Raw genomic sequence first — 25,236 nt, forward strand, 5'->3', positions numbered from 1 at the left:
ATGATCCAACATAGTTAATTAGGCTATCCCTACTAATCATTCTCGATGAATGATAAAGCGTACTAAAGTTATCCCTTCAAATAATTCTCTATGAATGATCCAACGTACCAATAGGCAATCCCTTCAAATCATTCTCTATGAATGATATAGTATACTAAGCCAATCCCTTCAAATCATTTTATATGAATGATACAACTTACTAAGGAGTCCATTCCTTCAAATCATTCTCTACGAATGATCCAACATACTGACGCGATCCCTTCGAAAAATTCTCTATATCAAATGATAGAATATATAAAAGCTATCCCTTCGAATCATTCTCTATGAATGATAGACCATATGAGCCAATCCCTTCAAATCATTCTCTACGAATGATCCAACATACTGACGCGTTCCCTTCGAAAAATTCTCTATATCAAATGATAGAATATATAAAAGTTATCCCTTCGAATCATTCTCTATGAATGATACAACTTACTAAGGAGGCCATCCCTTGATATCATTCTCTATGAATGATCCAACGTACCTTTTGGCGATCCCTTCAAATCATTCTCGATGAATGATAAAGCGTACTAAAGTTATCCCTTCAAATCATTCTCTATGAATGATAGAACATAAAAGTCCATCCCTTTAAATCATTCTCTATGAATGATCCAACATAGTTAATTAGGCAATCCCTTCAAATCATTCTCTATGAATGATACAACTTACCAAGGAGGCCATCCCTTGAAATCATTCTCTACGAATGATACAACTTACTAAGAAGGCCATCCCTTGAAATCATTCTCTACGAATGATCCAACGTACCTTTTGGCGATCCCTTCAAATCATTCTCGATGAATGATAAAGCGTACTAAAGTTATCCCTTCAAATCATTCTCTATGAATGATCCAACTTACTAAGGAGGCCATCCCTTGAAATCATTCTCTATGAATGATCCAACGTACCTTTTGGCAATCCCTTCAAATCATTCTCGATGAACGATAAAGCGTACTAAAGTTATCCCTTCAAATCATTCTCTATGAATGATCCAACATAGTTAATTAGGCTATCCCTACAAATTAATCTCTATGAATGATAAAGCATATTAAGGCAATCCCTTCAAATCATTCTATATGAATGATAAAGCATACTAAGGCTATTCCTTCAAATCATTCTCTATGAATGATAAAGCATATTAAGGCCTTCTCTTTAAATCATTATCTACGAATGATCCAACATACTAACCTGATCACTTCCAAACTATATCAAATGATAGAATATATTGAAGCTATCTCTTTAAATCATTCTCTATGAATGATAAAGTATACTAAGGCCATCCCTTTAAATCATTCTCTAAGGATGATAGACCATACAAGGCAATTCCTTCAAATCATTCTATACGAATGATACAACTTACTAAGGAGGCCATCCCTTTAAATCATTCTCTACGAATGATCCAACGTACAAATAGGCAATCCCTTAAATCATTCTCTGAGAATGATGGACCATACGAGGCAATCCCTTCAAATCATTCTCTATGAATGATAAAGCATATTAAGGCCTAGACAGAAATAACCATCTGATTTGGGTCATTTCTTTAATAAAACTGACATTTGTTGACATCCCCCAATTCAGACGGTGACCCAGAGATCTCGTACCGTGGGGCGTAATTGAGGGCACAGCGGAACGTCTTTTCGTTCCCGACATTTCTCCCCCGATTTTCTTTATTTAGATCTAATTTTCTGATTTCTAAATCAGATGTAAATTAGGTCGGTATATATACCTCCTAATTACAGTTTTCAAAATTTGCTAACCTATTATAGAATGTGAAATTTACGGACTTACTTATTACGAGTTATCCAATTTTATCTCAGAACCGCAAAGCAGTACGTTCATGCATTCAAACTATTACCCGGCGGCCGATATATTTCCGGTTCAACCTACCGAAACATAGCCAATGGCCAATCAGAGCACTCGTTTCGTGGGAGTTCGTTGGTCAAGCCGGGCTGACTCGTATGTAGCTACGGTAGCTATTGGACATTCGAAAAGAAAAAATGAATATTCTTCAACTAAAACCAAGACGCATAATGTTGACGACGAGACTTTCTCGGATTAATCATTAATTTAGGATCTAAATGAGCAAGCTATCGTAAGTCAAATAAGCTATATATATGTTATTTTTAATTTTTATTATAATTGCAGCAGTTATGAGGATGTAAAGAGTGAAAATCTCGTTGCATATCTCATTCATCGCGGTCCGGTCGAACCGAACCATTTGTTCCGTACAGTCCCGTACAGTCCCGATAGGCCATACTTCAGTCTCTATAATCTGAGGTCTAGTGGAGCCAGACGTAGTCTCCGTGGAACAACCGACGATTAGAGAGACTGAAGTTTTTCGGTCTAATTAAGGCCATCCCTTCAAATAATTCTCAATTAAATAATAATGACATTCTCTACGAATGATCCAACATACTAACGTGATCCTTTCGAATAATTCTCTATATCAAATGATAGAATATATTAAAGCTATCACTTCGAATCATTCTCTATAAATGATAGACCATACGAGGCAATCCCAGCAAATCATTCTCTATGAATGATAAAGCATATTAAGGCCATCCCTTCAAATAATTCTCAATTAATGATGAACTAAGGCCATACCTTCAAATATTTTTCTACGAATGATCCAACATACTAACGCGATCCCTTCGAATAATTCTGTATCAATGATCCAACATAGTTACTAAGGCCATCTAATCCCTTCGAATCATTCTACATGAATGATAGAACCTACAAATTCATCCCTTCAAATCATTCTCTACGAATGATAGGACATTCAAGGCCATTCCTTCAAATCATTCTCTATGATACAACTTACTAAGGAGGCCATCTCTTCAAAATCATTCTACATGAATGATAGACCATACAATACAATTAGGCTATCTCCTCAGTTCATTTCCTATGAATGATGGACTATACAAGGCCTTAATTCAAAATATTCTCTATGAATAATAGACCATATAACCGCAAAGATTTCAGAGCAAATATTGTTTAGTATTTGGTCCAAATAAGATATAATAATACATGTTTCGTGTTCCATTAAGTAACCACAGTGCTTAGAATATAAGTATTACCCAGGCACTGGTGTCAATTACTATTTTGAACATTACAGTGCACATTCTCCACTCCCTGGGGAGCATTCCAGCAAATCCTTTTTTACAGGTGCTTACAGTAATTATTACTCCGGCACTGGTGTCAATTACTATTTTGAACTTTACAGTGCACATTCTCCACTCCCTGGGGAGTATTCCAGCCAATCCCCTTTTTAGAGGCTCATACATAAATCCAACCACAATATCCTCCGCATCAATTCGTCCTATATACTCTTGCCTCCATTATATATTTTCATAATGTGACCACGTTGTTTTTTTAACTGTCATCTTAAAGGGATCGTTTAACAATGTTAAATATGAGATACACGGCCCTACGTGTTATCAGTGTCTGTGATATGGTGTAATATTGAAGCCCTAAAAAAATTGCGCTTCAAAATGATCAAGAAGTGCCTCAAAAAAGTAAAAATCTTTGAGTGACCGGTTTTACCATACTCGTTTTCCCCAATAGACTGTAGTGTTATGAAAACCGTCAGGCGAACGGTTTTCAAAATTTGTAATTCAAATCATAAATATCTTGGTAATCAGACAGGCGATCGGCTTGTAAAAGTCATGGGGTTCCTGACTGACCGAAAGGTCTATAATTATCATTGCATCATGAGCTAAATCCAGAATTTTGTTTCAGAATCTGAGACAAAGTTACCGGATATGACAGTCTTTTAGCACAAATCCGCTTCCCTTACTTCAAATTTCTAACGATGTTGGTTAGTCTTTATCTTGTTCTTTCCTTTATACTCTTTTCCTCAAAATCTAACCCCTTGTTAATCTCTTTAATGGCCAACAATTATGTGACCTCTATTCCATCGACTTATCAGGCATGTGCAAATAGTTTATGAATTACTAGAGGGATAGGAGCAAAAGGATTCATTTTGGGAGACGTAAAAGGCAAATGCTATTACAACATGACTGTCTTACATTGTTGACTCTTAAAAACTTGTACCATCTTCACAGTGCATAACCTTTTGTTTGTTGAGTCGGATTAATTTAGGTGTCAGGCAGCTTCTAAGAGAATAGTCTGAGTTCAACGAAGGGCTTTGATCTGCATCATCGTCTCATGGATCACACTTGGGAGAGACGGCCCTAGCCTGAAGCAGAACATTAATAGAGGAGAATATGGGTGAGTGTGTGAGATGAAGTTAAAGAGCTGTGTTTCTTATTGGCCTTTACTTAGGATAAATATTCAGCTTCATCTTTCTTTACTGTTCCATCCTTTCGTTTTCATTTTATCCTTTTCTTTTCATAATGTCCCTCTTCCTTTTTTCACATTCAAATCATTCTCTTTTCTCTTTACAGCTGAGATTTTTTAATTCCTGAACGTTGTCATCTAAATGAAACATTTTATGATTGGATGATGATGGCATCAGCTTTTGGTGGTAATCCTCAGGCTCTGATATTCTTCCTAATTTATGTCGGGGATTAATAATGTATATCCCTTGAACATTTTAGCTCAGAATGAGAAGCCCCAACAAGCCTAATCTATCCACTAAATAAAACTTGACCTTCCCTTACTGAGTCTACTCATACTAAGCAATGCCGCTGGTCTAGTGAAGAGAGAATATATTATCTCTTGCAATCTATTATCCACCATTTTAGTGGAAAACTGCAAAGATATATTATTGAGTCAGGAGCGAAAACCCATCTTCCCATTCCAAGGTCTCTGAAGTCTTTTGAGAATGAGCTGATGAACAATCTTGTCAATTCCTCTGATATCACTGGGCTTCCTACATGATTGTGTTTCAAAGTTTCATGGTGCAAAGGTTAATCCAACTGGAAAAATTGTTTGTCTTTATTTCTGATTATATTTCAGAATTGGCCAATAACGATGCAATGAATAATGCATGTTTTACTGGTTCACTTGCTGAAATTAACTCGATTTTCTGTTGATAGAATTTTTTTTCAGTAATTGAAATATCATGTGATGCAATGGTGTGGATTAAGAAACTGTTGTTCTTTAGTAACATTATAATGAGATTTTAACATACAATAGAATTTCGTATCAGAAGAAAATGGAAGACAATTACCAATTCGAAACCTTATCTCTTTGTACATTCGTACTTGTTCATAAACTATCAGCTAAGCATTGCATAGCCTACTGATTACTGCAATGTAGGTTATTGCTGTTAGTGGTCTCAACGCTAGTGATAGTGATAATCCTCTTTACTTTTCTAAGTATCAAATAATAATTGAATCTCTCTTATTAAATTAATTAACTTTATGTTCTCTCTTTCAGCAATAGAATAATGGGGTACATTGATTTCATTATCTCCAATATTACTATCCAGTTGTGTATCATCCAACGCAAGTATGATATAACTTTTACAAATATGTGCCATTTATTGGTTATGATAAAACATCAATACTTCTTGGTTTCGTTTTTTCTGGGACGCACTGCATAGTAATAAATTACTGTAGAAGCCAAATGTAATAGAAAAAATACTTATTACTTATTACAAGCAAGTCAACTTTAAGTGAACGGTCTAATTAATGCACCTATATTCATTCAATGAAGTAGTAAACATCTTCTTTCAAGCAAATCGTGATCAATAACGTGGAATGAACACAAATTGTCATGAATATAGAAATATCTACCAAGGGTACTTTTATGTAAATATGCCCATCATATACATAACGTCTTAACGTCGTAACACCTGTTTTCATATCAACACATCTGGAATGAGCTAGTTACCAGTTTAGTGTAAGAAGTAAGAAAGTTAGTTAGACCTTTAAGAATTGATTTTGCCGATCAACGATCGAGAAGAACATCACCATATAAAACGTAATGCATGTCCTGTACTGAATTCAACAATGAACCGAATAATAAAGGGGTCAAATAAATGACGACAATGACTATTGTCCGGTCAGAAGCAGAGCTCATTCCAGATACAGTGGGCTCCTTAATTTGCACTGATCATCCCATTCACTGGTGAAGTAAATCACAACTTGTCAATGTCTACCTTGGATTTGATGGTCACGCGGTAATCATTCTTGGTCAGTATGCGTGTTCAGCCTTTTGGGGTCCAAATTCCCTTCAAGTTAGCTTTGTATTTCGATTTTACCTCCCAAAAGAGGTCCCCTCTCTTCTTTGTCAAGCTTTCCCGTATCTTTATCTGCTGGTCCTCTATGTTCCGCAATATTGTCCTTGATATATGTTATTTCGAACACAGTGTGATCTATCAAGGTCGCCTTTCGTCATCTTTATGGTCAGTTTCTCCTAAACAACCTTATGAATAGGCACATCAGTGTTTTTATCGTCACTCTCTGGTAGACCATGGAAGACTAAACAGTTTCTTCTGGAATACTGTTCAGCCTCTTCTTGTTTTTCCTTTAAGTTGACGATTTATTTCTGTAGAGTGTTGATTTCGTCGTCTCTTTCCAACGTCTCAAACCCAAAGTTCTCATTGATGTTTTCCGCTAGTTTCTGTGTTATGACAGATGTAAGCTCGTCATTCAAAGCCTGCTTTACCTTTTGAACAAGGGTGTCGATAAGTATGTGATTGAACTCGAGTGTGTAATGCACTTCCTCACGAATGTTGATTGCGAGATCTTCATGCGGCTTGTAGTGGAGTCGTTTTTGTGCAGTTGATTGATTTCCCAGATCAACGTATTTCGCAAAAGATGATTTGGAGCGATCACCGTGCATATGAGACCCACATGATGGAATCAAAGATGTTAACATCCAATATTAACACAGGAGAGTACATAAAAACATATTCCAATCACTGTATGTCACGCTTCATCGATGCGTTGGTGCAGTAGGGCTCCCATTTCCACACAAAAAAGAAATAGTTTTTGGATTTCTGAAGTTAAAAACAAAAACAGGTTCATAATTCTAAAGGTTTAATTGTTACTTCAAAGATTTAATTCCAAATGGTCATATTTTTCGAAATTGCAAGAGGGTTCCTAATTCCGAAAGCGAAATAGGATTCACCAGAACCTTCAGAAAATCGAGAGCCTTCCGATACACAAACATTTCAACAAATAGTAAACGTACTCACTCCTCCTGTGCTAGCATTAGGGCATTTTAGATTTGCACGACGAGAACGTGGACTGCCACGCGTGACATTCTTTCAAGACAATGTGATGTCCTTTTAAGGTACTGTCAGGGCCCGGCAGTGCCTTAAACGGACGTTACATTGCCTTAAAAGGATGTCACACGTCGCAGTCGACGTTCTCTTTGTACAAATCTAAATGTCCCTAATATCCGATGACGCCAATTACACACCCGGCTGCCGTGTCGTGTGGACCTTTCACATTGGCATCCGGTCCGTGTGGAATGAGTGCACCTGTGATCCATACGGGCCAAAGGTCCACTATCGTTGCCAAAATCAGCCATGAACCTGCAAGAGCTGAATCATCGATAATTCATTCATAAGAATTAGACTTTATAGTATAAGTAATAATAATAATAATGACTAGATATGTCAAGAAATAGTAAATGTTCCCACTCCTCCTCGTTCATCATGATACGATGCTGCCAACATACCCGGCTGCCGTGTCGTGTGAATCTTTTACATTGGCGTCCGGCCCGTGTGGCATGACTGTACCTATGAGCCTTCCCATATACTTAACATTTGAACAAATAGTAACTGTTCCCACTCTTCTTCTCCCATCATGGCACGGTGCTGCCAGCAGACCCGGCTTCCGTGACGCGTCGCCCTCTTACACTGCCTCCCCGCCCGTGTGGCCTGACTGTACCTGTGAGCCATCCCATATACTTAACATTTGAACAAATAGTAAATGTTCTCACTCTTCCTCGTTCATCATGGCACGATGCTGCCAGCAGACCCGCGATCCATGCCGGGTCGTCCTCTTGCATTGCCTCCCCGCCCTCGTGGCGTGTGTGCAGCGATGGGCCACACGGGCCCAATGTCAACCGTGATCAGCCATACTCTGCAAGAGATGAATAATCGATAATTAATCAATACGAATTAGACTTTATAATATCAGTAGTAATAATAATAATGATGACTAGAAATGTCAAGAAATAGTACATGTAGCATACTCCTCCTGTGTAAGCATGACGTGATGCTGCCAACACACCCGGCTGTTATATCTTGTTGTCCTTTTACATTGGCGTCCGGCCCGTGTGGTATGACTGCACCTGTGAGCCTTCCCGTATACTTAACATTTGAACAAATAGTAAATGTTCTTACTCTTCCTCCTTTATCATGGCCCGATGCTGCCAGCATACCCGGCTGACGTGTCTTGTGAATCTTTTACATTGGCGTCCGGCCCGTGTGGCATGACTGCACCTGTGAGCCTTCCCATATACTTAACATTTGAATAAATAGTAAATGTTCTTACTCTTCCTCGTTTATCATGGCCCGATGCTGCCAGCAGACCCGGCTGACGTGTCTTGTGAATCCTTTACATTGGCGTCCGGCCCGTGTGGCATGACTGCACCTGTGAGCCTTCCCATATACTTAACATTTGAATAAATAGTAAATGTTCTTACTCTTCCTCGTTTATCATGGCCCGATGCTGCCAGCAGACCCGGCTGACGTGTCTTGTGAATCTTTTACATTGGCATCCGGCCCGTGTGGCATGACTGCACCTGTGAGCCTTCCCATATACTTAACATTTCAACAAATAGTAAATGTACTCTCTTCAGCCCCCATCATTGCGCGGTGCTGCCAGCACACCCGGCTCCCGTGTCGCGTCGTCCTTTTGCACTGCCGCCCGGCCCATTTGGCATGTGTGCAGCGACGGGCCACACAGGCCCAAGGTCCGGCCCCCGAGATCAGCCATACTCTGCAAGAGATGAATCATCGATAATAAATCAATACGAATTAGACTTTATAATATCAGTAGTAGTAATAATAATGAGATTTCCTGCTCTAGATGCTCGACATCTTCATAAAGCGATCCTCAATATACTCCATCCATCTACTTTGTCTTTGTTACCCTTCAAACAGCACATTCCCTCTTTATCTTGAATTACACCATTCGTTATCCCCTTTTTATTCGTTTGTGTAACCTCCTCGATCTTCTGATGCATAATCCTTGCGTGATGCAGACGGTCTCTATTTGCATCCCTTAATGAGCCATTTTTCTTTAGCTTCTGTACATTTTAATCTGATTTGTTTGTCAAGTTCTCTGTATTCTACATCTTTCGTTTTGTGTTCTTCTTTCTTCCATAAGATTCAGAATGTCCTCGGCCATCCAAAGTTGCTTTGCTACCCGCTTTTTCTTAGGGAGGCGTTCCTCAGCTGCATTTTGCATACACTCCTTTAGGTTTGACCACATTTCCTCTGGAGTCTGTTCCACGTCTTCTATTCTTAGTCCTTCATATATGTTGTGTACTGGCTACTGAATACTAGCTCACGAAAATCGTTCTGCCTTAGCGGATCTACATCCAATCTAGCTTTCTTGGAAGGAGCCTTCTTTATCACCTTTGGTGCGATGTTGACCTTGACAACGACTGGGTTGTGGTCTGAGCCTATATCTGCACCAGGATAAGTTTTGGCCATCCTTATACTCCTTCGGAAGCGTTTGCTGACTGCAATCTATCTGTCTCCGTGCCGTATCTCCTGGTTTCTTCCAAGTGTATAGTTTGCGCTTGGGAAGCTTGAACCATGTGTTGGCTACCATGAGTCTATGATGCTCACAAAACTGTATAAACCTGTCCCCTCTCTCGTTGTTTTCATCCAAACCATATTGTCCTATGATGTATTTATATCTCTTATTGCCCACTCCCGCATCCAAGTCACCTACAACGAAGGGAACATCCGAGCTTTTAGCTTTATCTTCATAATCTGACGTTGGTGCATACACATGCACTATGACAACATCAAAAGGTTTTCCATTGAACTTTAAAGCTACTATGACTCTCTCTGAGAAAGCTATTTATAGTATTAGAGATTTTGCTCTTCATAATTATTCCTATTCCATTGAAATGACGCATGCCTCCAGAGTAGACAATGACAAAATCGTCCCTATCAACTGCCCCTGTCTCTTTCCACCGAAGTTCACTTATTCCTAATATATCAAGACTCTTGAACCATCGTACGCACATTCCAAGTGCCGATGCGCAGGAGATTTTCCCTAGTTTCATCCAGTGCCACACTTCCTTCCGGCTTTGGTGTGACCCCGTCATTCTCGGAAGACTTACAATTCGAAGGGGCACCCTTGGCACTATTTATAACAGATGCATCACTTACAAGAGTCCAAAGCTCATCTGTGTGACTTCTGTCTGTGTCGTTTCTGTGCATAGCATACTATTTTAGAGAATACGTGGTAAGGCTTTAATCTTTTCCACAGAGGATGGCCGTTGGCTCACATGGATCTCATAGATAGATTCTTTTATTGATCCACATTCAAAACATAGAAAATTGGCCTCCACCGGCAGCACATAAACGAAATACAATGTAATTACATGATAATTGATAAACACTTATAGAGATTAATACAAATGATGTTCAATTGTTCAGACACCAATTTATTGCTGTTGAGAATGTTTTCCAAGATCCCTAAGATTGCCGTTTCATTTATTGGGTATAGTCCTGAAAATAAATGTTTGGTTTGAAAGGGAACAGAGACAAAGTGAAAGAGTTATATTCCCGGGTTATATTCTTTTGATTTCTTCCTATGAAGGACCAATTAGTATTGTATGGATAGAGGTAGAGGAATTAAGAGAGCTATTCTTTCATGGGAGGAGTCCTGTAAAGGACTGGTGACCAGGTTACGAATGTAAAGAGAGATTGGGGCTCAACATTCGTCATCCGCAGTGAATGGGCGACGGGCGTTGAGGGGGTGTAAGTAGCAGGTATGCAGACTTTGAGGAGATGAGTAGGTCAGTGAGTTCTGTGGTGCAGAGAAAGGTGCATGGTGCTATGTGGACTACGTACTCATGTGCGGGCATAGGTTGTGGCAAGGCGTCTCTGTGAGTTGTGGTGACTGGAGAGTGCTGGGTTGGTTACTATCCGAGTTGGCGGTACTCTTGCGTGAGCGTAGGTTGTGGCAGGAAGTCCTTGTGTGTGGAGGAGGTGGGAGAATGCTGGGCTGGCTTGTGTCTAAGCTGGTTGCTACTGTGTCTTGAGTAGGCTGAACGGTGCGCTGGGTGGTGGGTAACAGGTGAGTGTCGGGCTGCTGGTTTGTTTCCCGGCTAGCAGCTGTACTGCCTCGGGTGGGCTGGGCTGCGGCCAGCGATGCATGTTCCCGGGGCATGAGTTGGGTCTCGTAGAGGAGAGGGCACCAAAATGTTGATGTTAAAGTGTCTTGATGTACTAGTCATGTCTGTGTATTTCGATGGCTTTCTGATCGCCCTACAGTGCGTCCCAGAAAAAAACGAAACCGAGAATTATCGATGTTTTATCATAACTCAATCACAATTATAATTAATAAATAACACATATTTTTAAAGTATAGATCCTATCCTCTTTCATTTGCTGCAACTCATATTATGCATATTTCACGCATGAGTAATTAAAAACAATTTGAAGAGAGGATACCAAAAAGTCATTTGGAGGGTGGTATCTGGATTTCAAAGAGAAAATCAAATTCCCAGAAAGTCTATTTTCTGCCCTTTCATATGACACCTCAAACAGGAAAAATGAGCCGGGAATAACAAAGTTCTGTTTGTTTAAAGTAATGCTTGTATTTCCATAATTGGATAAAAACTAATTCGTTTTCACTGGCTGCCTGGTGTAGCAACACTCAGAGTTAACAAATGATTAAACTCTGTTTCGTTGATGGCTGATCATCGAAGAAACCGAGTAAAGTCATTTGTCAACTCTTTGTGTTGCTACGGCAGGCAGCCAGTGAAAACAAATTCGTTTAATCAAATCATGGAAATGCAAGCATTCCTTAAAACGAACAGAACTCTATTATTCCTGGCTCATTATTCCTGATTGACGTGTCATATGAAAGGGCAGAAAATAGACTTTCTGGGAATGTGATTTTCTCTTTGAAATCCAGATACCACCCGCCAAATGACTTTTTGGTACTCTCTCTTCAAATTGTTTTAATCTCTCATGCATGAAATACATCATATGAGATGCATCAAATAAAAGAGGAGGGTGTAAGTTTTAAAGATGTGTGTCATTCATTATTTATTTAGTTATAATTGTGATTAAGTTATGATAAATCATCGATAATCCTCCGTTTCGTTTGTTCTGGGAAGCACAGTAGTGCTCCAGTGTTTGATCGTAGAGATGAGATGGCTGACGTCCCAGTCAGACGCGTACGCAGGGGTGGGGGGGGGGGGGTTAACCCCCCTTCAGTTTGTTTATGTGTGTATTTTGGAGCAAAACTCCCCTCCCCCTTTATGATTTTTTTTTTTTTTTTGTTATTAAAAAAAAAAAAAAAAAAATTGCCAATGACTGACCTAAAAAAGGTGACCTTACCTCCCCCCCCCCCAATGGAACGAAATCTCAATTTTTTAAATTTCAAAACCAAACAAAAAAGTGTCTTCTAACTCCCCCCCCCCCCCCCCCCCTCCCCACTTCCTGCTTCCCCCTATTCAGCGGCTGGCTGAGTCGTTGCAATTTTTTAGGGATCGACCCCCCCCCCCCCAAAAAAAGTGTCCTCCCCGCTTCCCGCTTCCCGCTTCCCCCTATTCAGCGGCTGGCTTAGTCGTTGCAATTTTGTTGGGACCCCCCCCCCCAAAAAAAAAAGTGTCTCCCACCCCCTCCCCGCTTTTTCAATGGCTGGCTGAGTCGTTGCAAATTTTTTGGGACTAAAAAAAAAAGTGTCCTCTTACCCCCCCCCCCCCCCCCCGCTTATTCAGCGGCTGGCTGAGTCGTTGCAAAATTTTCGGCTCGATTTAAACATTTTAAACCCCCCCCCCCCCCTGAAAAAAATCCTGCGTACACTACTGCCCCCTGTTAATGCCATATAGTCAAGTTGTCGGATGTGTTTAACAATGGCTGGTCTGTCTCAGTCATTGAGTTGGGTTTCTCTGTTGTAGATATTAGCGCGTTGCCAGACCCTCTCTTCAACGTGAACCCATCACAACCCAACCACCCACATCCTCCAAGCTGACACACGACACATTACCGTTATCATGGAGAGACAGCTATACTACAATTTCACGATTGGAGAACTTCTAAACGACAGCACCGCCCAACATTATGGCGTAAATCATCCCAATTACGATGGAAACGCCATTAATCTCAACAACCACAGCATCAGCAGCTGAATGAAAGATCAACCAACAACTCCTTTCTATACACAGGTCTGATGTTCTACCCAAACAAATCTACTCCCAGCTGCCTCATCACTTTGGCCAGCCCGGGATCCACGAATTGTCAACCCGGCCCTAGGACCCAAAACCTCAACCCTAAAGACCAAACGCACCCGTCCATCTCTCTAGCTTCGGTACGTCGACAACAACTTTGTTATACCGCAAAGCGGACCTTGAACTCTCGCTCACCCTCATCAACTTACAGCATCCCAGCTTCAAGTTCACAACAGAAATCGGACAAGATAACTCAACCCCATTTCTGGATGTCCTCATATAAACACCCAATGGCTAACCATCACATCAACAGTCGGATGGACACAGCACCTACTTTTTTCAAGTACCCCTATAGTGCCATTTTTTTTACATAGGGAAGGTGTCCCTTTTTTCTAGTAGGTGCCCGTTCCACATTCCTATATGTGCCTCTTACCACCTCTGATAATTGATGAGAGGCTGCAGCAGCTAGATACAATGCTCCTTTTACTTGCACCTTGTTAATTATTGGCACATGCACCCTATCCTTGTGACACACCCTACACCAACATTCTGCAAGAATATCCAAGATTGAAGGAAGCAAACTACACCAAAGAAGGAGAAGAAGAAGAAAAAGATGAGTGCCCCCTTTATCTATGATAATCAAACCTTACCAAACCTGCTGCCGACAACATACGCCTCAATTAGATTGCTCTTAAGTGCCTGCCCTAACGCAAAAAACCCACAACCAACGTCAGCAAAAAGAGAAACCGTCATCAAAGCCCCCCCCCCCCCCAACTCAGTGTTATTTAGGGTACGCATATGCATGCTCCCTCCTTTTGAAAACACCCCCTCAGTCAGACAAATCACAAAATGTAAGCAATATCCAATTAAAAATAGGAAAGTTGTGCATTTTGGAAGTTGTCAGTAGTGAAACACTAATTGGCAACACTATGACAAATCTTACGACATGACACTTAGTTGCCAATTTGTGTTCGATCAATCGCATCTTCAAACTAAATAACTTGTATTAATCGGTTTAAGCTCAAACTTTTAATTAATGACCTGTTCCTTCTATTCTTCTGCTTGAAGTCAAGAGCATACACAGCCCTGGTTCGACCGCAGCTAGAGTATGGCGCTGAAGCCTGGAAACCCCACACTTCTGGTGCTGCCGAAGGTCTGGAAAGGGTACAGAAAACAGCTGCTCGTTTTGTCTTCCGCGACTACTGAAGATCCACGTCAGCTACAGGGCTTGTTTCCCAGCTGGGATGGGATAAACTGCACACACGTCGTCTTCTAGCACAAAGCACCATGCTCTTTAAAATACACCACCAGCTAGTCAACATTTGTCTTCCTCACCTCATAACCAAAGCTACATACATCAGCAGAAGAGACCAACACTCAAGCTTTCTGTTCCTGAGGCAACAATCGACTCCTACAAGTACTCATTTTACCCCCGCACCATTCGCATCTGGAATCAACTACCATTCACTGCAGTTACTGCCCCAACAGTTGCTGCTTTCCAGATGACCGCCCTCCCTGTCATCAAAGGGTTGGAACCTCCTGTAGGTTCCAGAATGCTGTAAACCATATAACAGCATGATTTTTTTTACTTGCACGTCACTATTTTACTGTATAAAGCAATTGCACACCCCTTTGTTGTCCGCACCTTCACCTGCTGTCACAACACATCCCATCCCAGTATAGCTTGGAAAAGCTGCTTCAGGGATTACCTCATCAAGTATCAAGTAACACAAACTTAAAGATTAAGGTGGACTGTGACGTCACCTAGCAACGACTCAACTCCGAACCCGACCTCCAAGGCATGGGCTAACTCCTGACCAAATCTACAATCTTCTGACATGCACAAACTCCTTCCAGTGGTTTATAAGTTATTACCGACAAATACAAGGGGCTGCCATGGAACCCCGGCTCCCCCCATCATCAGCAATATTTTCAAGGAAAACATTGAAACCCAGCCCCTAAGACTGAACACACCTGTCAGTCTATCTAGCTCTGGTACGTCGATAACACCTTCGTTATACAGCAAAGCAGACCTTGATCTGTTCCACGCCTACATGAACCAACAACATCCAAGCCTCAAGTTCACAAGAGAAATCGGACAAGACAAACTCCATCTGCTTTCTACATTCCTTATCGTGAAAACGCCCAATGGTTTACCATCACATGAGGTCTACCACAAAGCTATCCACACCAACAGATATATTTATTACAGCTCCCACCATCATCTGTCCCTCTGACAGTCAGTACTCTCCTTCGATTGGACTAACAACTTACTGACCAGGCCCACTTACATCAGGGACTCCGCCATGTTACCTCCGGACTCGTCACCATCAACCAGTAAATCTTGCTGCATTCACAGGGTATTTGATAGTATACACGCTGTTTGTTGAGTGGGTGCTTGTTCTTGTGGAATGTCCGGATGGAGTGATCAGCTTGTCGGTTGAAACTACTCGACATCAGCAACTTAGATAATTCAGCAGGAATTTACTCCACATTGAATACCAAACGACGACCGATTGTCTCCGCTTCTCCCCAAGGACACCAATGTCAACCTCTACCGACACAAGCTCTCTGAAGCGGAACTACTTTCACTTTGTCTTAAATACGCCGTATTCCCCCGATGGAGTCCTGTTATCAGACTGAAGTCATCCAACAAGTAGAACCAAAACGCAGATTCCTTAATACCAAACCTGCCACCGCTACAGGAGACATGCACCTCAAGATCGCCCTTGCCTAGCTGCTCTGAGGCAAAAAAAAAAAGAAACCTCCACAATCCAACATCAGCAAAGAAGATGCCGCCACCAAAGCCTTTCATCCATCCACATCCTACAGACTGACAATCAAAGAGTAGGCCACATTTATGATAATAATATGCTATTCTAGAATAATAATATTTATATGCGCTTTCAAAGTACTGTGGTTTTTATTACCCCGGCTTCAGCTCCAGCAACCATAGCGCTCAGTGAATTCAAGGAATGAATCCTACCAAATACACTTACCACACCTGTGTGTGATAAATGTAGATTAATTACTTGCCAAAGGTTTGTGCTGCAGCGGGATTCGAACCACATACCTCGTGGTTCAGTCTGGAGACTTTTCCACTATACCACGGCACCTCTCTATTATCATGTATAGATGGGACTACGATGACAAGATTCCAGAAATACTCGATGACACCACAACCTAGTCCTAACTCAAATGAAATTCAAAACCAGCCGCAGAACAATAATCAACCAACAACTCTTTCAAACATGCCTGAACTCCAACTCATTCCAGTGGCGTAACAGCTATTACCGACAAATACAATGGGGCTGTCATGAGATTCCCCCTCTCTCCCATCGTTGCCAATATCTCCCTGGTAAATCTCAAGACCGGTGCTCTGAAGACAACGCAGTCACGTCCATCTCTTTAGCTCTGGAACATTGACAAGACCTTTTATTACCTGGCTCAGCAAGAAACCAGGCCTTTAGTATTCCTCGCCCACAAGACAACTCCATTCCTTTTCTTGAAATCCTCATAAAGGAAAAACCCAATGGCTTGTATTAACATCTGGGACCCATTTCACAAACTTGTCTTCAGTGACAAATGACATTTTTTTTTAATTGGTTATCAGCATATTTGTCACTGATTTTTGTCATTTGTCATTGAAAACTGCTCTGTGAAACGGTTCCCAGGTCTACTGCAACCCATCCGACATATCTTCATAACCGCTTCCACCATCTGTCCATCGGACATTCAGCCCGCAACACATTCATCCGACAAGCCTACAAACTTATCGACCAAGACTGGACTCTGCCATATTACCTCACCACCATCAACCAGTACTAAAGACGGAAGATCAAACTCCTAGCCCACCAAAGGGTTCCATGAGACACCACCAACAATGGCACCAAACCACCACATCATCCATGAATGTTGTTCTACCCTACATTGGCAAAACATCCCTTGAGATACAGCAAATCCTCGCATCTTAGTCCGACACCGTTCAACCAACAAGCTAATTCACTCCACCCTGCACTTCCACAAGGACAAACATCCTATACACAGCCTGGAAGCTATCTAAATCGGCGAAACCGGACACAAATTCATCACCAGGCGCAACTCGGACAGATCAGCCACTGTTGTAAACACAGCTAAGAACATGGGCATCACATCAACTGGGACGTACAACTGAAGCCATCTCATCACTTCGATCAAACATTAGAGAACTGGAAGGGTTGGAGAGGCCATCGAAAGACACAGACTTAACTAGTACATCAAGACACCGGACTTAACATCAACATTTTGGTTCCCTCTCCTCTACAAGGCCCAACTCCTGGCCCAGGAATACGTATTGCCGCCCGCAGGCCATCCCACCCAATGCAGCACAGGCTTCTAGCCGGGAAACCAACCAGCAGCGCCCGACACTCACCTGTTACCCACCACCCAGCGCACCGTTCAGCCTACTCAAGACACAGTAGCAACCAGCTTAGACACAAGCCAGACCAGCATTCTCCCACCTCCTCCACACACAAGGACTTCCTGCCACAATCTACGCTCACGCAAGAGTACCGCCAGCTCGGATAGTAACCAATCCACCACTCTCCAGTCACCACAACTCACAGAGACTTCCTGTCACAACCTATGTCCACACAAGAGTACGTAGTCCATATAGCACCATGCACCTCTCTCTGTACCACATAACTCACTGGCCTGCTCATCTCCTCAAAGTCTGCATACCTGCTACTTATACCTCCTCAACGCCCGTCGCCCATTCACTGCGGATGACGAATGTTGAGCCCCAATCTCTCTTTACATTCATAACCTGGTCACCAGTCCTTTACAGGACACCTCTCATGAAAGCATAGATCTCTTAATTCCTCTACCTCTATATATCCATACAATACCAAGTAGTCCTCCATAGGAAGAAATCGAAAAATCTTTGTTCACTTTGTCTCTATCCCTTTTCAAACCCAACAGTCATTTTCATGACTACCCGCTTGATGTAACCGCAAACTTACGGATCTTGGGATACATTCTCAACAACAATAAATTGGTGTCTGAATTATTTTTAGGGACATATAACTTAAATTTTGAGAGTTTGATAATCGTTCTTACTTCCTCAGGTATAAAATGATCTTGAAAAACATTCTCAATAATAATAAAAAAAAAAAACCTTTTGCCTTCTTCAAAGGGCTTAGGTTTGAGTTTGAGATTATTTACAACAACAATAAGAACATGTAAAACATAATGTATCAATCATGATTACATATAACACAAGATAAATAACATTAAACATAGATAATATAAACATTGTTGTATATACAAATGAAAGAAAAGATTGTCTTACACTGTTGTTAAAACCAGAAGTTAGCACAATCTAGATTTGTCTGGTTCACTGTCTTTGGCAAGAATCTGTTGGTACTATGCAATATTACATATATATATATATATATAACATAAACTGTATAATGAAAGTCAACAAGGAAATAGAATAGTCAAATTAACACAAGACAAAAAAACATTACACATAAATAAGATAAACATTGTTTTATATATACATGTACAAATGAAAGAAAAGATTGTCTTACACTGTTGTCTTACACTGTTGTTGTTAAAACCAGAAGTTAGCACAAACTAGATTTGTCTGGTTCCCTGTCTTTGGCAAGAATCTTTTGGCACTATACAATATTACATAACCATATATATATATATATATATATATATATATATATATTACATAAACTTTATTATGAAAGTCAACAAGGAAATAGAATAGTCAAATTAACACAAGATAAAAAACATTACATATAAATAAGATAAACATTGTTTTATATATACATGTACAAATGAAAGAAAAGATTGTCTTACACTGTTGTTGTTAAAACCAGAAGTTAGCACAAACTAGATTTGTCTGGTTCCCTGTCTTTGGCAAGAATCTTTTGGTACTATACAATATTACATATACATATATATATATATATATATATATATATATATATAACATAAACTTTATAATGAAAGTCAACAAGGAAATAGAATAGTCAAATTAACACAAGATAAAAAACATTACATATAAATAAGATAAACATTGTTTTATATATACATGTACAAATGAAAGAAAAGATTGTCTTAACTTCTGGTTTTAACAACAACAGTGTAAGACAAACTAGATTTGTCTGGTTCCCTGTCTTTGGCAAGAATCTTTTGGTACTATACAATATTACATATACATATATATATATATATATATATATATATATATATATATATATATAACATAAACTTTATAATGAAAGTCAACAAGGAAATAGAATAGTCAAATTAACACAAGATAAAAAACATTACATATAAATAAGATAAACATTGTTTTATATATGTACAAATGAAAGAAAAGATTGTCTTAACTTCTGGTTTTAACAACAACAGTGTAAGACAAACTAGATTTGTCTGGTTCCCTGTCTTTGGCAAGAATCTTTTGGTACTATACAATATTACATATACATATATATATATATATATATATAACATAAACTTTATAATGAAAGTCAACAAGGTAATAGAATAGTCAAATTAACACAAGATAAAAAACATTACATATAAATAAGATAAACATTGTTTTATATATGTACAAATGAAAGAAAAGATTGTCTTAACTTCTGGTTTTAACAACAACAGTGTAAGACAAACTAGATTTGTCTGGTTCCCTGTCTTTGGCAAGAATCTTTTGGTACTATACAATATTACATATACATATATAACATAAACTTTATAATGAAAGTCAACAAGGAAATAGAATAGTCAAATTAACACAAGATAAATAACATTATACAAGATAAATAACATAACACATGAATAAGATACACATTATTTTGATACAAAGTATGCTATATTCAAATGCAAGAAAGGAGTATGTCTAAAACTGTTATTGGGGCAAAAGTTAGCACAGGTGGTAGACGAGTCTGGTTACCCAGATTTATATTTGTCAATATAGTGAACTACTTGCCATGCACTATCCTTACATTTATATTTTTTAAATTTAGCCCAATTAAGATGAGTTTACATTTGATTTAAGGTAATTTAATGCCATTGAATATGTGTTCCTTTAATTCCTTACATGTTAATTTCTTACTTTAGCTCAAAGATCATGTTGATTGTTTTGTGGCAATACGTGTAAATATTATCAAATTTGTCAGTCTTGTTAGAAAGTTTACTAACTGCTGCCTCTCATTTATGTAAATATTCATGATATGAAGATGAGCTAACATTTGATTTATGGTAAAAATTTAATGCCATTGAATATGTGTTTCTTTAATTCCTTACATGTTAAATTTCTTACTTTAGCTCAAAGATCATGTTGATTGTTGTGTGGCAATACGTGTAAATATTATCAAATTTGTCAGTCTTGTTAGAAAGTTTACTAACTAGCTGCCTCATTCATGATATGTTGTTTTATTATCTGGAAGGACGGAGTAGATTTTTGTATTCAAGAAAAATATTATTTTTGTTTAGTCAAAATTATAAAGCCTCATTTCGTCTCTTAATGAAACCAAACAAAACATGTATAAAGACAGTTTTATTCTACAGTTCTTTTTTTTTTTTTTTTTTTTTTTTTTTTTTGGGGGGGGGGGGGGGGTTAGGTGTCGGGGAGGGGGTGTTTTTTGGGGGGAGAGGATGTTTATTTTGGGGGAGTGTTTTTTTTGGGGGGGGGAAGAGGGGTTTTTTTTTGGGGGGGGGGGAGGGGGTGTTTTTTGTGCATATTTTGCATATTTTTTTTGCATATTTTTTATTATCATGTTCTCATATGTATAGTATTACCATTATCATATTATTATTAATATGTTTTGCTCTCAGTCCTCGTTTATTATATTCAAGATTTCTTTTTCTGAAGTTTTATGATATTCATTTGTACATGTATTCTAATATGTTATTCAAACATTTATTTAATCCAAAAAAGAAAAATAAATACGTGTTTATATTCCTGGATTTATCTGGGATCCTACTGTATAATGTACAGTATTTCCTATGTCCTTGTATAATTATTTCAATTCATCTCATTTATGAAATCTTATTCTATGTCATCATAAACAGCATTATGACTGTTTCAATTTATCTTATTTGTGAATCTTATTTATGTCATGGTAAAACTCACTCCAGCCTCAACAGTGATATTGTAAAGCAATATTTACAAACAGCATCATAGCTGTTTCAATTCATCTCATTTATGAAATCTCATTTATGTCATCTTATTTATGTCATCATGGTAAAATTCACTTCAGCCTCAACAATGATATTTTAAAGCAATGTTTATAAACAGCATTATAACTTTTGTAATACAATACCTTATTTTGAAAACAGGGAAAATCACAATTTATGAAGTCTACTAAATGTAATATATTTGTCTGCCTTCTACTGATATACATGTACTCATAAATAGATCTAGTGATATAGTGTTAGGGAAAACTATTGCATTATCGATGTACTCAAAGGTTACATTTTTTTAATGTTTTCATGACAGAAAAAGTGCAAGAGTTTACTATTAGCCTGATGAGGAGATCGATGTTTGAATAATTAAAGATCAATGTGATAGAACATAAAACTTACTTCTTCACATCACAGAATATAGCTATGGGTTTGTAAAGGAAAATTACTTACTCAAATTTTGCCTAGAAGATGAAAATTTGGACTGCCTGGTATACTTTGCCATCATTCAAACTGGTCATGTCTCAGGGCCTGCCTATTATTTAATGCAAGATGGTGACTCGTTTCAACATCTGAGCTGTACACCTTCCTTTTGAGAACAATAATAAAAGGAATGATTTTAAAAGCACAAGATCTGTCTTGGTGGAAAAGTCAGAAGACAGAAAATCAAATGGTCTAAGCCAGAATCAAGTGCTTCATGATCACTGTGTATACTTTTTAATGGGATTTAATGAGTAACACAATGTAGCTTGTGTGGGTCCAACTTCGTGGTGGATATATGGACCACTCCGTGGCAAAATGGACCCCACTGATATGATCATGTAGCAATAACTTATGTGTGGGACCAACTGCGTGGTGGATATATGGACCACTCCGTAGTAAAACGGATCCCATTGCATAGTGCCAGTACACGCAACTATACCAAACTATCCCAAAGATGGTTTTAATCATGGAGTAATTAATGCACATGTGAATAACTGAGCTGTTATGGCCAGATTTTCAGCATGTAACGAGATATATACACCGTATCCCTATATTATGTAATAAAAGGGATTTTTCTAGCTCTTCAGAATTTTGCACAAAGTTAACCAGGAACAAGCCCAAATTCTAGTCTTAAACTCCTAAGCATGCATATAGTCTATAAGAGATTGCAATCTCAGTGTTATCAATTTAGGAGCATTATAAATATATTCGGATATACCTTCACAGCATCATATACCTTCTCTATATCACTTGATCAACGCCTATGAGTATGGAGTATAGCAATTGAAGAAATAATCATTGTGATAATAATTCTTTTTCTCAAAGTAGACATGTTAGCAGATAATAGATCAACTGTTTTAGGTTTTGTTTACATCGTACTAAATTCATAAACATTATTTTGCAAAAAAATCATCTATTTACCCGAGGTGCAACATTTTCTTTCCCTCTGTCGAGTTTCCTCTTTTTTTATTTGGTATCTTTCTCCGAGTGTTTGGTTATCATGATGTATGTATCAAATTGTTAAATTATTTTATTGATGGTATATACAAAATTACCAAATGATGATTGTTTTTATGATTTCTGTATAGAATTTTGCTAAAATTCGTTAAATGCATTTACATGTATTAATTTTGTTATTCTGTTCTACTGATGACATATATTATGTAATTGTTATGCATGTAATGTAATTGATTGATTCTATGATTATATTCATTTTTTTTTTGCCAGTGCAGATTAGTTTTCTGTTTTTGTTGGTGTTTTCTGTTTTGCGGATAATACTGAAAATATCAAAGCATAGGGGTGTACATATTATAAATATATTCAGATAAACCTTCTCTATATCACTTGATCAACGCCTATGAATATAGAGTATAGCAATTGAGGAAAAAATCATTGTGATAAGAACATTTTTTCTCAAAATAGACATGTTAGCAGATAATAGATCAACTGGTCTAGATTTTGTTAATTACATCGTACTAAATTCATAAACATTATTTTGCAAAAAAATCATCTATTTACCCGAGGTGCAACATTTTCTTTCCCTCTGTCGAGTTTCCTCTTTTTTTATTTGGTATCTTTCTCCGAGTGTTTGGTTATCATGATGTATGTATCAAATTGTTAAATTATTATATTGATGGTATATACAAAAAATTACCAAATGATGATTGTTTTTATGATTTCTGTATAGAATTTTGCTAAAACTCGTTAAAGGCATTTACATGTATTTTGTTATTCTGCTATACTGATGGCATCTATTATGTCATCATTTATGCATGTATTATAATACTGATTCTATTATTATATATATATAAATATATAAATATGTAAATATATAAATATATAAATATATAAATATATAAATATATAAATATATAAATATATAAATATATAAATATATAAATATATAAATATATAAATATATATATATATATACATTCTTTTTGCCAGTGCAGATTAGTTTTCTGTTTTGTTGGTGTTTTGTGTTTTGCGGATAATACTGAGAATATCTACTGTGTTATCAATTTAGGAGCATATTGGTGTACATATTATAAATATATTCGGATATACCTTCACAGCATCATATACCTTCTCTATATCACTTGATCAACGCCTATGAGTATGGAGTATAGCAATTGAAGAAATAATCATTGTGATAATAATACTTTTTCTCAAAGTAGACATGTTAGCAGATAATAGATCAACTGTTTTAGGTTTTGTTTACATCGTACTAAATTCATAAACATTATTTTGCAAAAAAATCATCTATTTACCCGAGGTGCAACATTTTCTTTCCCTCTGTCGAGTTTCCTCTTTTTTTATTTGGTATCTTTCTCCGAGTGTTTGGTTATCATGATGTATGTATCAAATTGTTAAATTATTTTATTGATGGTATATACAAAATTACCAAATGATGATTGTTTTTATGATTTCTGTATAGAATTTTGCTAAAATTCGTTAAATGCATTTACATGTATTAATTTTGTTATTCTGTTCTACTGATGACATATATTATGTAATTGTTATGCATGTAATGTAATTGATTGATTCTATGATTATATTCATTTTTTTTTTGCCAGTGCATGATTAGATTAGTTTTCTGTTTTTGTTGGTGTTTTGCGGATATAATACTGAAAATATCAAAGCATAGGGGTGTACATATTATAAATATATTCGGATATACCTTCTCTATATCACTTGATCAACGCCTATGAATATAGAGTATAGCAATTGAAGAAAAAAATCATTGTGATAAGAACATTTTTTCTCAAAATAGACATGTTAGCAGATAATAGATCAACTGGTCTAGATTTTGTTAATTACATCATACTAAATTCATAAACATTATTTTGCAAAAAAATCATCTATTTACCCTAGGTGCAACATTTTCTTTCCCTCTGTTGAGTTTCCTCTTTATTGAGTGTTCGTTTATCATGATGTATGTATCAAATTGTTAAATTATTTTATTGATGGTATATACAAAAAATTACCAAATGATGATTGTTTTTATGATTTCTGTATAGAATTTTGCTAAAACTCGTTAAAGGCATTTACATGTATTTTGTTATTCTGTTATACTGATGGCATCTATTATGTCATTAATGTATTATAATACTGATTCTATTATTATATATATATAAATATATAAATATATAAATATATAAATATATATATACATTCTTTTTGCCAGTGCAGATTAGTTTTCTGTTTTTGTTGGTGTTTTGTGTTTTGCGGATAATACTGAGA

At 37.7% G+C, this 25,236-nt stretch overlaps 1 long non-coding RNA gene across 1 annotated transcript; it reads right to left on the reverse strand.

The window, feature by feature from the left end:
* Positions 1 to 23,957: 23,957 nt before the first annotated feature.
* Positions 23,958 to 24,762, reverse strand: LOC115922832. The gene is made up of 2 exons (XR_004063635.1): positions 24,674 to 24,762; positions 23,958 to 24,078 (listed from the first exon to the last, which is right to left on the reverse strand). It is a non-coding gene; the product is annotated as an uncharacterized LOC115922832 (long non-coding RNA).
* Between the last annotated feature and the right edge of the window lie 474 nt (positions 24,763 to 25,236).

Source organism: Strongylocentrotus purpuratus, unplaced genomic scaffold, assembly GCF_000002235.5.
Source record: "Strongylocentrotus purpuratus isolate Spur 01 unplaced genomic scaffold, Spur_5.0 spur5_scaffold_12, whole genome shotgun sequence".
NCBI classification, from domain to species: Eukaryota; Metazoa; Echinodermata; class Echinoidea; order Camarodonta; family Strongylocentrotidae; genus Strongylocentrotus; species Strongylocentrotus purpuratus.